The sequence below is a fragment of the Garra rufa genome, unplaced genomic scaffold, assembly GCF_049309525.1.
Source record: "Garra rufa unplaced genomic scaffold, GarRuf1.0 hap1_unplaced_002, whole genome shotgun sequence".
In the NCBI taxonomy this organism is placed as follows: domain Eukaryota; kingdom Metazoa; phylum Chordata; class Actinopteri; order Cypriniformes; family Cyprinidae; genus Garra; species Garra rufa.
The window spans coordinates 10,032,441-10,047,411 of record NW_027394277.1 but is presented as its reverse complement, the minus strand read 5'-3'; positions in this window follow the sequence as shown (position 1 = coordinate 10,047,411).

Genomic DNA, 14,971 nt, shown 5'->3' with positions numbered 1-14,971 from the left:
GTGTGCAATCGCTGAAGTGTTTTTATTTAAATGCCTTTAAAAGACGTGCAAATGATGTTTGTTGACAGACTGATAATGCAGCCATACATCTGATGTTCGTTAGTGAAACGTTTGAAATAGCTCATTTACACCCAATGTAGCTCTTTAAAATATTATTCTATATTTATTGAAAAAAAATGAATAAAAGACGTGCAAATGATGTCTTTGATGATGCAGACGAAGAACTGAGCAGTGCATCCAATGTTAGTTAGTTAAATCTATGAAACAGCTCATTTGCATTCAATGCAGCTCTTTAAAATATTCTTCTATATTTATTGTGTGCAATCGCTGGAATGTTTTTATTTGATTACCTTTAAAAGACGTGCAAATGAATTATTTGTTGACACAGACTGATAATGCAGCCATACATCTCATGTTCGTTAGTAAAACGTTTGAAATAGCTCATTTACACCCAATGCAGGTCTTTAAAATATTCTTCTATATTTATTGTGTTGAATCGCTGGAGTGTTTTTATTTAAATGCCTTTAAAAGACGTGCAGTCATGTATAATTCTCAGTCGGACATATCGGAGCTCATGTCTAACACACTGCTGAATGCAGCGCTCTCTGTATGAAAAAACAAAATGCTCACAAACAACTGCATTTAGCTGTTGATATTTTCTAATGGGTGGACTGAATTAAATCGCTGCAATATTGTAATTTTAAAGGCGTTCTAATTCGTGCAAATTATGTCGTTCGTCTCCATGTATACTCGTTGAAAGCAATCTGTACGCGGTGAAGGAATTGCTTAGGGTTTTCAATAAATTCGCTCAAACAGCTGAATTCAGGTCTTGATGTGTTCTAATGGGTATTTACAATTAAATGGCTGCAATATTGTAATTTTAAAGGCATTATTTATATGCATTTTCCACCAAATTCAAAGTGAAAGTAAGTCACAGCTCGGTAACGTTCGTTAGTGAAACTGAAAAGCTCATTTGCAGCTAATGTAGTTCTTTAAAATATTCTTGTATATTGATTGTGTTGGATCGCTGGAGTGTTTTTATTTAAATGCTTTTAAAAGACGTGCAGTCATGTATAATTCTCAGTCGGGTAAGTTAGCTCCGAGCCTGAAAGCTCGTCTGTATAACACATTTGCTGAAGACAGTGCTTTAACTTTTAAATAAAACAGATCACAAAAGGCTGATTTGTTGATGTGTTCTAATGGGTATTTACAAATAAATCGCTGAAATATATTAATTTTAAAGGCGTTCTAATTCGTGCAAGTTATGTTGTTTATGAGCACATAGAGAGTTCGTGCCGACGGCTTGTATACTCGCTGAAGGGTGCGAGCTTTTCTTTTACTAGAACTACTCACAAACCACTGAATTTAGCTGTTGATATGTTGTAATGGGTTTTTAGAGTTAAATCGCTGTAATATTTAAATTTTTAAGGCGGTATTTATTTGTATTTCCACCGATTTCAGAGTGACTGTAAGTAAGAGGTTTGAGTCCCGCCTCTTCAGTCGAGAGGTATTACTGTTAGAGGGCGCATTTTTTCTCAGCCCATGTAATTCATTGGGAAATTTGTCATATTCAAAAATTAATAATAAATCAACTGTACATCTGATCAGTCCAAATAGATATAGCAACTCTTTCGGGACAAGGGCCCAGGTCTCTGCCAAGTTTGGGCCTTGTGGCTTCAAAGGCCTCGGAGGAGTAGCTGTCAGAAATTTCTTTAGGTCATAAGAATAATAATAATAATAACTAGAAGCTAAAGTTCGATGACAAACTTTAAATGTTGGCTTGGAGAAGCAAACCGGGCAGCCTTCGGGCAAAAGGGCCAGCCCAGAACCCTTAGAGCTCTCTGATTGAATTGTTGCTAGTAAAAATGCTATCACGAAAAGTAATACTTAGTATATTTTAGGCTAAAACAGCTTGCCATAGAGGATTTATGTGTATTTTAGGTTAAAACGGCTTGCCATACAACAAGTGTACAGCGGGTGCTTGAAAGCCACGACGCGTTGCTGTGCGGTTGAGCCTAAAAGCAGAAATAAGCAAGCATTTAAGCTGTGTAATATATTACTCTACTATTATTGTGTTAAATCGCTGGAGTGTTTGTATTTAAATACATTTAAAAGACGTGCAAATGATGTCTTTGATGCAGACGAAGACTGAGCAGTGCATTCAATGTTAGTTAGTTAAGCCTGTGAAAAAAGTCATTTGCACTCAATGTAGGTCTTTAAAATATTCTTCTATATTTATTGTGTGGAATCGCTGGAGTGTTTGTATTAAAATACCTTTAAAAGACGTGCAAATGATGTCTTTGTTAACTGACACATAAATGCAGCCGTGCATCTCCTGTTAGTTAGTTAAGCCTATGAAAAAAGTCATTTGCACCCAATGCAGGTCTTTAAAATATTATTCTATATTTATTGTGTGCAATCGCTGGAGTGTTTGTATTTACATGCCTTTAAAAGACGTGCAGTCATGTATAATTCTCAGACAGACATCTCGGAGCTCATGTCTTAACACACTGCTGAACACATCGCTCTCTGTATGAAAAAAAAAAACTCACAAACAACTGCATTTAGCTGTTGATATTTTCTAATGGGTGGACTGAATTAAATCGCTGCAATATTGTAATTTTAAAGGCGGTCAAATTCGTGCAAATTATGTCGTTCGTCTCCATGTATAGTCGTTGAAGGCAACCTGTATGCGGTGAAGGAAATGCTTAGGGGTTTCAATAAATTCGCTCAAACAGCTGAATTCAGGTCTTGATGTGTTCTAATGGGTATTTACAATTAAATGGCTGGAATATTGTAATTTTAAAGGCGTTATTTATATGCATTTTCCACCGAAGTCAAAGTGAAAGTAGGTCACAGCTCGGTAACATGTTCGTTAGTGAAACCTACTGAATAGCTCATTTGCAGCTAATGTTGTTCTTTAAAATATTCTTCTATATTTATTGTGTTGGATCGCTAGAGTGTTTTTGTTTAAATGCTTTTGAAAGACGTGAACTCATGTATAATCATGTATAATATATTCTCAGTCGGGTAAGTTCCGAGCCTTGAAAGCTCGTCTGTATAACACATTTGCTGAAGACAGTGCTTTAAGTTTGAAATAAAACAGATCACAAAAGGCAGATTTGTTGATGTGTTCTAATGGGTATTTACAAATAAATCGCTGAAATATATTAATTTTAAAGGCGTTCTAATTCGTGCAAATTATGTTGTTTATGAGCACATACAGAGAGAGTACATGCTGACGGCTTGTATAAGCGCTGAAGGGTGCGAGCTTTTCTTTTACAAGAACTACTCACAAACCACTGAATTTAGCTGTTGATATGTTCTAATGGGTATTTAGAGTTAAATCGCTGTAATATTTGAATTTTTAAGGCGGTATTTATTTGTATTTCCACCGATTTCAGAGTGACTGTAAGTAAGAGGTTTGAATCCCGCCTCTTCAGTGGAGAGGTATTGCGCCTTTAGATGGCGCATTTTTTCTCAGCCCATTGAAATCCCATAGAAATTTTTCATGTAAAAAAATTAATATTAAATCAACTGTAAGTCTGATCATTCCAAAAAGATATAGCAACACTTTGGTGACCAGGGCCCAGGGCTCCGCCGAGTTTGGGGCTTGTAGCCTTAAAGCTCTAGGAGGAGTAGCGTATAGAATTTTAGTCTCAGAAGAAGTTTAATAATAATAATAATAATAATAATAATAATAAGTTTAAATAGCATAACAATATGTTGGCTTCTCCAAGCCAACATAATAAGTTTAAATAGCATAACAGTATGTTGGCTCTCCAAGCCAACATAATAAGTTTAAATAGCATAACAGTATGTTGGCTCTCCAAGCCAACATAATAATAAGTTTAAATAGCATAACAGTATGTTGGCTCTCCAAGCCAACATAATAATAAGTTTAAATAGCATAACAATATGTTGGCTTCTCCAAGCCAACATAATAAGTTTAAATAGCATAACAATATGTTGGCTTCTCCAAGCCAACATAATAAGTTTAAATAGCATAACAATATGTTGGCTTCTCCAAGCCAACATAATAAGTTTAAATAGCATAACAGTATGTTGGCTCTCCAAGCCAACATAATAATAATAATAATAATAATAAGTTTAAATAGCATAACAGTATGTTGGCTCTCCAAGCCAACATAATAATAAGTTTAAATAGCATAACAATATGTTGGCTTCTCCAAGCCAACATAATAATAATAATAATAAGTTTAAATAGAATATCAATAAGTTGGCTCTCTCAAGCCAACTTAATAATAATAATAATAATAAGTTTAAATAGAATATCAATAAGTTGGCTCTCTCAAGCCAACTTAATAATAAGTTTAAATAGAATATCAGTAAGTTGGCTCTCTCAAGCCAACTTAATAATAAGTTTAAATAGAATATCAGTAAGTTGGCTTTCCCAAGCCAACTTAATAAGTTTAAATAGAATATCAATAAGTTGGCTCTCTCAAGCCAACTTAATAATTGTCTTACTATCGTCAAAGGCATCAACAGGCGATATCTCTGACTATCGTCGATACACGATACTATCGTCTATCAGCACAACCCTAGTGTTTTTGCATATATTACGTAATATATCACGGACATATCTCAGGAATCCTTTCATAAACAAAGTGTAGAGAGAGTGTAAATAAGAGATTGATTGTACAGTATAGCATCGTTGGTTATAATAGAGCTTTCACTGTAAAAAATGATTCTGAGTTTTAGTCAGGTGGACAAGTGAAACCATGTCCAGTCAACTTGCAGTGTCTCAGTACACAACAGGATGAGTTGTACCAACCTCAACTTGAAGAGAAATTTAAAACTTTAAATAACATGTTGATATAACAACAAAACATATGTTCTCTCAATTTTCTGCGTACTGCGCATGTGCAAGGAACTCTACGTCATGATGACGTACTATTTTACCCAAGTTGAGAAAGACGCGCTATCCGCCATTTTCTGCACGACAAGTTGCTGATCATGTCAGAACAATGCTAAGCCTGCATTTGAACGAAAACAGATGGACGTTATGGACTGCAAACAATGAAATGAGTAAGTATCCCCTGATTAGTTCTTTCTTTAATGTTAATTAAGGCTGGTTTTGCTCACTGTCCGCGTTTTGATTTCAGGCTATCACATTTCGCTAACTAGTAATGTTGCAACTCGATTAACAATCAGAAGAAACGCACATTGCCCGGCGAATTCGTAGTTATTTTGTAGTATATGTTACGCCATTAACTCGCTGACATGCTGTGAGATACGCTGTGCCGAGAGAACCGACGAACATGAGCTAACAGCTGATACCAAAGAGTATAGAAGTACCTGATACTGAGCATTTGTGTGTGTGCTAAAAGCTAACGAACTGTTACAGCCGCGGTTCTCGGATCTCCAGTAAAGGCACTGCGAATATGGTAAAATGTAAGTGAATAACAAATAAAACGTGCGCCCACTGGAAGATGAAGATCTATCAGTTATATCAAACAGCACTTTTAACATGAGGAACATGCAATAACTGTTCTGTGAAAACGTAAATGAAATTTGCTATTTATTTTTGTATGCACGTTGTTTGTTAAGCTTATTAGATGAATCCTCCTTTCTGTACAAAGCTAAAGACTAAACATTTGTTTGTACATAACAGCCTTGGTTACTTTTTCAAGATTATGATGATGATTTAACTGATGTTATGATCACAAATTACTTTATTTGAATGTGTTTGAGCATATTTTCATCTGCTGGGACGAATAGATATTATTACTTGTGATGTGAACCGTTTTTTAACCGATTCTTTCAAATGAAATTTGTAAATGCATTTGTTTTTATAGATCACCAGGCTTGTATCAAAGGACCGGATCAAGTCTGTTTTGTTTCAAGGCCTAGATGATCATCTCTCAAAGCATCATGAGGACATTCTAGATATGAGTTCAACACTGGAGAGCCGTGATAATGATGTAAGTACATTTATTTTAAATCAATCTTTCTCTGCCCAAAATAACTAATCTGATCATTTACTCACCTTCATGTTTGTCCAAACCTCTATGACCCTTTTTTTCTAGATCATTAAAATAGTGATGGTGACTTATTTTCATACAATGAAACAGAAAGAATGCCATTCTAAAGTGGAAGCAGATGATCAGATTTTGATTAAGATTACCAAAAAAAAAATTACTTGCATGGATAGATTGTTCACCTTAATAAATATTGTAAATATTGATTTAATGCAGACTTTGACAGTTTAACACTGATCATTTTCATTGTATCGAATGGAATACATTTTTATTTTTTTATTTTTTTGGAGTGGCATGTTAGTGAGTAAATGACTATTATCATCTTTTTGGTAACCTGTCCCTTAAAGTGTTGTTACAACCCCAATGAATCTAAGGCAGGGGTGCCCAATTCTGCTCCTGGGGAGCCAAGATCCAGCAAAGTTTAGCTTTAACCCCAATTAAACACACCTAAACCAACTAATCAAGATGTTCAGGATCACTTTAAAGTTCCAGACAGATCTGTTTAACCAGGTTGGAGTTAAACTCTGTAATAAATTATTGGCCCTCCAGAAGCAGATTAGACAACCCTGATTTTAATGGCATGAGCATGTTACAGCCACTATTAAATCTTATTTTGGTGCTGAACAAAAAGGTACAAGTTTAAATGTGCAAATTTTAAATTATTTTTTGTGTTTTTATCTATATTATACAATTTTATTTATATTTTATTTTTGTTATAAAAAACATGAACGACATGATGAGAGGGAGAAAAGATAAATGAATAAAGAAAATCAAATGATTGAATGAATAAAGCTGGTACTTTAACCATCCTATATTTTACAGACAACAACCAAAAGATGATGACAGCAGCATTGCTGGGGACATGAGAGAGATTCCTACAAAATTCATCAAGACATGCAAGGTAAGCATAAAAATGTACAACCCGTTTACACTAGTGCGTTTGTGTTTTAAAGTTAAAACCTTGTCTACACTGGTGTTTACTCTGCTTACTGTGTTTCTCAGTCTACACTACACAACTGAAAACGCATGTCACATGACTATCGTACAGCCATAGATGTGTATAGGTAGATGCCCTGTTACTTAGATGGCAGAAGCATCTACATGCTTGGAGCGTTCGAAAGGGGCGTCTATCTATACATATATATTGATACAACAATTAGAATGATGTTATTGTTTAAGATGGTTAAGCATATGCAGAGTGAATGTGGGCAGCCACACCATCATTATCAAAAGTCTCTGTTTTGGTCCATTTACACTAAAATGCAACCCTGGAGTTTTCAAACTAAAACGGGGTCTGTAGCTTATTCAAAAGTCTCCATTCAAAAATGCACGAGTACTGTAAATGTTAACCGCAGCAAAAGTGAGGCATTTTAAAAGGAATACGCACTGGTGAAAACAGAGCATTATGAAAAAACAAGTGTAAACTGAACATTATGTCTCTTAATTTTCGGGGGTCTGGGGACTATGTTTGTGTAATTGCTTTTGAGTAATAGTACCTTGTTTTGTTTATGTTCTATAAAGCCCAGTGACCGTGAAGAGGATGGAATCAATGGTGTGGCGATTGGACTCCTATTGGTTGTGGACAATATGATGGAACGTCTCCCAGCCTTCTACAATGACAATGCCCTGGTGATTGAGGAACAATTGGTAATGCGTCACCTTAGTGATGTACCTAATGCTTTTCTAAACCTGATGGGCCTGGTGTTCGTGTTAAACCTCGACTACCCAAAAGATTCACTTATGATTTATCTGTTTATTGGAGTCTGATCAGACTTCTACACCCAAGAATTCAATCCTTGAAGAGCAAGTTACTGCGATAAGACATGAAACAAACTAAATCTTTGTTTCCTTCTTGTACTGGTCCGTTTTTTTTTTTTTTTTTTCCTAATCATTGTAATGGTTTGAAGTTTAAAGGAGAAGTTATCTTCCAAAATTAAAATTTGCAGAAAATTTACTCAGCCACTTGACATCCAACTTGTTCATGTATTTCTTTCTTCAGTCACTAAGAAATTATGTTCCTTGATAAAAAATATTTCAGGAATTATCTCCATATAATAGATTTCAATAGTACCCCATGTTTGAACTTTCAAAATGTGGTTTAAATGCAGCTTCAAAATTTAAATGACTCCAAATGATCCCAGCCAATGAAGAAGGGTCTTATCTTGTAAAACAATTGATCATTTTTGAAACAAATTAACAATTTATATTCTTTTTAACCTCAAAAGCTTGTGGGTCAATGACGTGACGGGTCATTTTTTTGTCCAAAGGCCTTAATAATAATAAAAAAACAAATATATAACATCTAAAGTGTGTAAGGTAGTACAACTTGATCTATTTTACTGAATCCAAAAGGTTTTAATTATATTTTACTACATATAATGGTATTTTAAAGATTTTGAAGTGTCAAAAGGTCATTCGGTTTAACCGTCCGAAGGCCAGTACAGCAATTTCATTTGTGATTAAAATATCTTAAAATTTAATAAATGTATATATTTTTTATTCTGGCATGATTTTATAAGACTATATATCAACATAGTGCAAAATGGTATTAAAATTATGTGTAGAAGTCGTTGCTTTGTTATGAGAAAGAATGTCCGGAAAAATGATATTCGTTGATGTCATTCGGAGAAACCAACATAAAGGGCTTTATTTTGGATCGAGTCATGTGGTCAATATTAAGTGACAGGATGTGACATCATTCAGACACCTGCCAAGGACCGCATGGTCGTGAAGCAAAGTAAGTAACTCTCTCTTAACTATTAGAAAAATTCATGTTTTCACTTGCTCATACACATGTCCCCAAATATCAGGTCATTCGGTACAACCGCTATATAACATGGATAATGTTGTAATATTTAAAAAACTTTTACTAAATATAAAATGTTCGATTCTCCTTTTGGTAGCTAGATAGCTAACTAACAAGCTAGGCAGTTAGATATCAGCCTGTTAGCATTGAATAAAGATTTTGTCATTCGTTATAACCAAAAGAGTCATTCGGTTAAACCGGAATTTTGGTTATAACGAATGACTTACTGGTTGTATCGAATGACAGCAATGTATGTTGGTCTCATTTTTACATATCTGGTATAAAAAAATACAACATTTTATTAATAGAAAATGTGCAGAGTATATTATTATATAATTTTGACTAAATTTTAACTTTGCAGATGCCTTTATCAAATAAAGAAAAAGCCGCTCGTTTCTGGGCAAGGATCAGTGCTGATCCTGTTAAAAAAAGAACAGATGCTCGCTAAAAGAAGGGAAAGGTATAATTTGTTTTTATTATTTATATTATTATATTCAATAATATAGGTGCCTGGAAGTACCCCATATGCATACTATGGTGAAGGGAATGCCCAAAAAAAACTGGATTGGAGAAAAATGTCTTCATCTGGCCAGCAAAACCTGACATAATCTTCTACTTCAAAGAAGACTTGCATGCAACAATCAGTGAGCCAGAACCTCTAAATGCACAGTCCTCTGTCTAGATTATGCTCCAGAGACTGGATGGCTTTCATGAATGCACAGTAACTTTTCGTTGTAGCACTTGGTCCAACAACCATTAAATGGTTCAATGTTTCAAGGACTTTAATTAATAATAAGAGTTATATGTAATGTTTGTTCCAAACAATGATATGTCCTAATGTTTGATGTTCTTTTTCATGATAGCCTAGCAGCTCATTGTTTAATAATTTAAACACTAGTTCCAAGAACCATTAAATGATTCAATGTTTTAATGACTTTAATATAATTAATAATACGAGTTGTATGTAATGTTTGTTCCAATAAAAATGAAATGTCTTAATGTTTGACATTCTTTTTCATGAATATATAGCCTAGCATCTCATCATTTAACAATTTAAACACTTGTTCCAAGACCAATTAAATGCTTCAATGTTTTAATTAATAATTTACAATACGAGTTATATGTTCATTCCAATATCAAAATGTTTTAATGTTTGAAGTACTTTTTACATTAATAGCCTGTTATATTAACACTAAAATGTGCTTTTGAAGCTATTTGTATCTGTTTATTGTCTTTAATATTCATAATGTCAAGGGCAGCAGACATGGTCATTCGGTATAACCGGCCTTGGTCATTCGGTAAAACCAATATAGTAAATATTTAAATGGAATAATATTGTTTTTAATAACTAAAGGAACTACAATAATACAAATATAAAGCAGATAAGGCTCTTTTTTTTTTACATTTCCCCTTTTCTCCTTTCCCTGTGCAATGTTTTACTTGAATATGTTGGAGTGTTTAGAGTAGGTCAATAAAATGATAACATTTATGAGATCAGTGATCATTTTATTTAATATTTCTTGTGTGGTACACACTATATACTATCTCAACATCAATGTCAAATCAGTTTTTTCCATGAATAATTATCTGCAAATGAATAATTTTTGATATATTCATGGTTAAACCGAATGACTTTTTTGGTGACAAATTTTGTTCATCTTGTAAAAAAATGACAAAAACAGTGTTAATTGATTGTACAAACCACAAACTCTTATTGTTAACACCTAGGTAAACTAAAAAATGGTTACAAATATAGTTATATCTCCATTCTATTTTTTTACACTTTTAAAAACCTTATTCGTCATTGACCCTTGTATTGTCTAAGTTCAATTCAAGTTTATTTGTTTAGCGCTTTTCACAATACACATCTTTACAAAGCAGTTGTATAGAAAATAAAAATATTTCAACTATATATTTTTAGACTTGGACAAGAAAATATATAAATTGTTAGTTTGTTTTGAAACATTTTTTGTGTGGATATTGCTTTGGTCGCTCCTGTCCTGTGGGTGTCGCTGTTTCGCTGTTTCCCTGCTTCCTGTTTGCCTTGCTGCAGAGTGGTCTGTTTGTTTGTAACGTTAGCTCTCTGCAGCTTCGTTTTTCTACTGGATTTTCTACTGGATTCTCTATCTTATTGTTAATTCTGCCGTTTTAAATTGATAGATATAGCTTAATTTAATTTCTGGTCTTATCCATCAAACTAATCTGACTAATTTGATTGTTCGCCTTACTCTATAATCACGAGTGCAGCACGTTAGCATTCCATAGCCGGTTAATTTGCCGCTCGCACTCCATTCACGCTTTTAACTCTTGTTTACTATTTTTAGCATTGCGCTGGCCGGTTAACTTGCCATCTGCGTTCCATTCACGTTTTTATTTATTTTTTCTCGTGTTTAATATCGTTAGTACTCTTTTAGCCGGTTCCGTTCCATTTTTTCTCCCCCTGATCTGTTCTTCAGGAACTCTAACAACATTGGTAAGTTGAAATCATTCTACAATCACGGTGAGTAATGGCTTCTTCTCCTACAATTGTAGTCTGCACTGCTTGCCACATGTATAGCTTATCTATCTCTGTCAGCAGTGAGTCTTATACATGTGATAAATGCAGGAATATAGTCAGGCTGACAGAGAAGATTTCAGAACTAGAGTCACGCATCCAAACTTTAATGGAGGATAGTAAGAATGTGAGGGCCTTAGATACGGTTTTGGATGTGACTAGCTCAGAAAGCCCTGTACATTGTTCGGTTCCGGTAACAACGCCCATGCAGCAGGGCAATTGGGTGACTGTGAGGCGGCATAGTCGCGGGTCAAAACACCGCTCTTCCGTTCCGATCAGAACATCAAACAGGTTCTCCCCACTCAGTGAAGCACCCACTGAGAAACCTGATGAAAGTGCTCTAGTAATTGGCGATTCTATTGTACGGAACGTGAAAATAGAGACACCAGCCAACATAGTCCAATGTTTACCGGGAGCCAGAGCGCCTGACATCTTGGCAAATTTAAAAGTGCTGGCTAATGCTAAACGTAAATTCAGTAAGATTGTTATTCACGTCGGCGCTAATGATGTTCGACTTCGCCAGTCGGAGATCACTAAAAATAATGTTAAAGAGGTGTGTGATCTTGCAAGTACGATGTCAGACACTGTAATATGCTCTGGTCCCCTCCCGGCTTACCGTGGTGACGAGATTCACAGTAGACTGTGGTCACTCCATGGCTGGATGTCAAAGTGGTGCCCACGAAATAACATAGGTTTCATAGACAATTGGACAAGCTTTTGGGGCAGACCTGACCTGTTGAAAAGAGATGGTCTTCATCCCTCCGGATGTGGAGCATCTCTTCTATCTAGAAATATGGCACATAGTCTTAGAGTTTGCACTTGACTCACTGGGGCCCAGGTCAGGAAGCAGACAGACTGGCTAAACCGACCGTCTGCTAGCCGCCTCACGTCACAGAAATCAGTTAATTCTCTGCACATAGAGACCCTTTCACCTAGATATCACTCTATAGAGACTGTGTCTGTTCCCCGAGCTAGAAAATACAAAAAACGCCTGAATCAAATCAGGACCAACAATTTAATTAATGTTCAACAAATAAAAAATATATATAATACAGAGAAACAATTGATAAAGCTTGGCTTATTGAATATCAGGTCCCTTTCTACGAAAGCACTTTTTGTAAATGATATGATCACTGATCATAACCTAGATGTGCTCTGTTTGACAGAAACCTGGCTAAAACCAGACGATTACATTATTTTAAACGAGTCCACCCCCCAAGATTACTGTTATAAACATGAACCGCGTCTAAAAGGTAAAGGAGGAGGTGTTTCTACTATTTATAGCAGTATTCTCAATGTCTCTCAGAGAACGGGCTTCAATTATAACTCGTTTGAAGTTATGGTGCTTCATATAGCATTATCCAGAGAAACAAGTACTAATGATAAATCCCCTGTGACGTTTGTGTTAGCTACTGTATACAGGCCACCAGGGCACCATACAGACTTTATTAAAGAATTTGCTGATTTTCTATCCGAATTAGTGCTGGCCGCAGATAAAGTCTTAATAGTGGGTGATTTTAACATCCATGTTGATAATGAAAAAGATGCATTAGGAACAGCATTTATAGATATTTTGAACTCGATTGGGGTTAGACAACACGTGTCAGGTCCTACTCATTGCCGAAATCATACTCTAGATTTAATACTGTCACATGGAATTGATATTAATGGCGTTGAAATTCTGCAGCAAAGCGATGATATCTCAGATCATTATCTAGTCTCTTGTACAATCCAGATAGCTAAAACTGTTAATTCAATTCCTTGCTACAAATACGGTAGAACCATCACTTCTACTACAAAAGACCGCTTTGTAAGTAATCTTCCTGACTTATCTGAATTCCTCAGCATATCCAATAGCTCAGAAAAACTTGATGATGTAATAGAAACTATGGACTCTCTCTTTTCTAGCACTTTAGATACAGTTGCTCCAGTGCGCCTAAAAAAGATTAAGAAAAACAGTCTAACACCGTGGTATAACGATCATACCCGCGCCCTAAAGAGAAAAGCACGAAAAATGGAACGCAGCTGGAGGAAAACAAAACTAGAGGTTTTTCGTATTGCTTGGCGTGAATGTAATTTATCTTATAGGAAAGCATTAAAAACTGCCAGATCGGATTACTTTTCATCTCTCTTAGAAGAAAACAAACATAACCCTAGGTATTTGTTCAATACTGTGGTTAAATTAACTAAAAATATAGCAGCAACAGGTTTAGACATTTCCCAAAAGCACAGCAGTAATGACTTTATGACGTACTTTACCTCCAAGATAGACACTATTAGAGATAAAATTGTAACCATACAGCCGCCCGCTACAGTATCGCATCAGATAGTGCGTTGTAGATCTCCTGAGGAACAATTCCATTCATTCTCTATTATAGGAGAGGAGGAATTGTATAAACTTGTTAAATCATCTAAACCCACAACATGTATGTTAGACCCTATTCCATCTAAGCTACTAAAGGAGGTACTTCCAGAAGTCATAGATCCTCTTCTGAATATTATTAATTCGTCACTATCATTAGGATATGTCCCCAAAACCTTCAAAATAGCTGTTATTAAGCCACTCATTAAAAAACCACAACTTGACCCCTATGAATTAATTAACTACAGACCAATTTCGAATCTCCCTTTTCTGTCAAAGGTACTAGAAAAGGTAGTATCCTCACAATTATGCTCCTTCTTAGAGAAAAATGGTATCTGCGAGGATTTCCAGTCAGGTTTTAGACCATATCATAGTACTGAGACTGCTCTAATTAGAGTAACAAATGACCTGCTATTGTCAAGCGATCGTGGTTGCATCTCTCTATTAGTGCTACTGGATCTTAGTGCCGCATTTGATACTATTGACCACAACATTCTTTTAAATAGACTTGAAAATTATGTAGGCATTAGTGGTAGTGCACTGGCATGGTTCAAATCGTACTTATCTGACCGTCATCAGTTTGTGGCAATAAATGAAGAGGTATCATTTAGATCGCAAGTGCAGTATGGAGTACCTCAAGGCTCAGTGCTAGGGCCATTACTTTTTACGCTTTACATGTTACCCTTGGGAGATATCATCAGGAAACATGGTGTTAGCTTTCATTGTTACGCTGATGATACTCAGCTCTATATTTCTTCGCAGCCCGGAAAAACATATCCATTCGAAAAACTAACAGAATGCATAGCTGATATTAAAAACTGGATGGCGAATAACTTCTTACTGTTAAATTCTGAAAAAACAGAGGTATTAATTATTGGACCTAAAACCTCCACAAGTAATGACCTAAAACACAGTCTAATACTAGATGGCTGCTCTGTAAATTCGTCGTCATCAGTTAGGAACCTAGGCGTCCTATTCGATAGCAATCTCTCCTTTGAAAGCCACATTTCTAGCATCTGCAAAACCGCATTTTTCCATCTTAAAAATATATCGAAATTACGACCTATGCTATCAATGTCAAATGCTGAAACATTAATTCATGCGTTCATGACCTCAAGGATAGATTATTGTAATGCTTTATTGGGTGGTTGTTCTGCACGCTTAATAAACAAACTCCAGCTGGTCCAAAATGCAGCAGCTAGAGTTCTTACTAGAACCAGAAAGTATGACCATATTAGCCCGGTTCT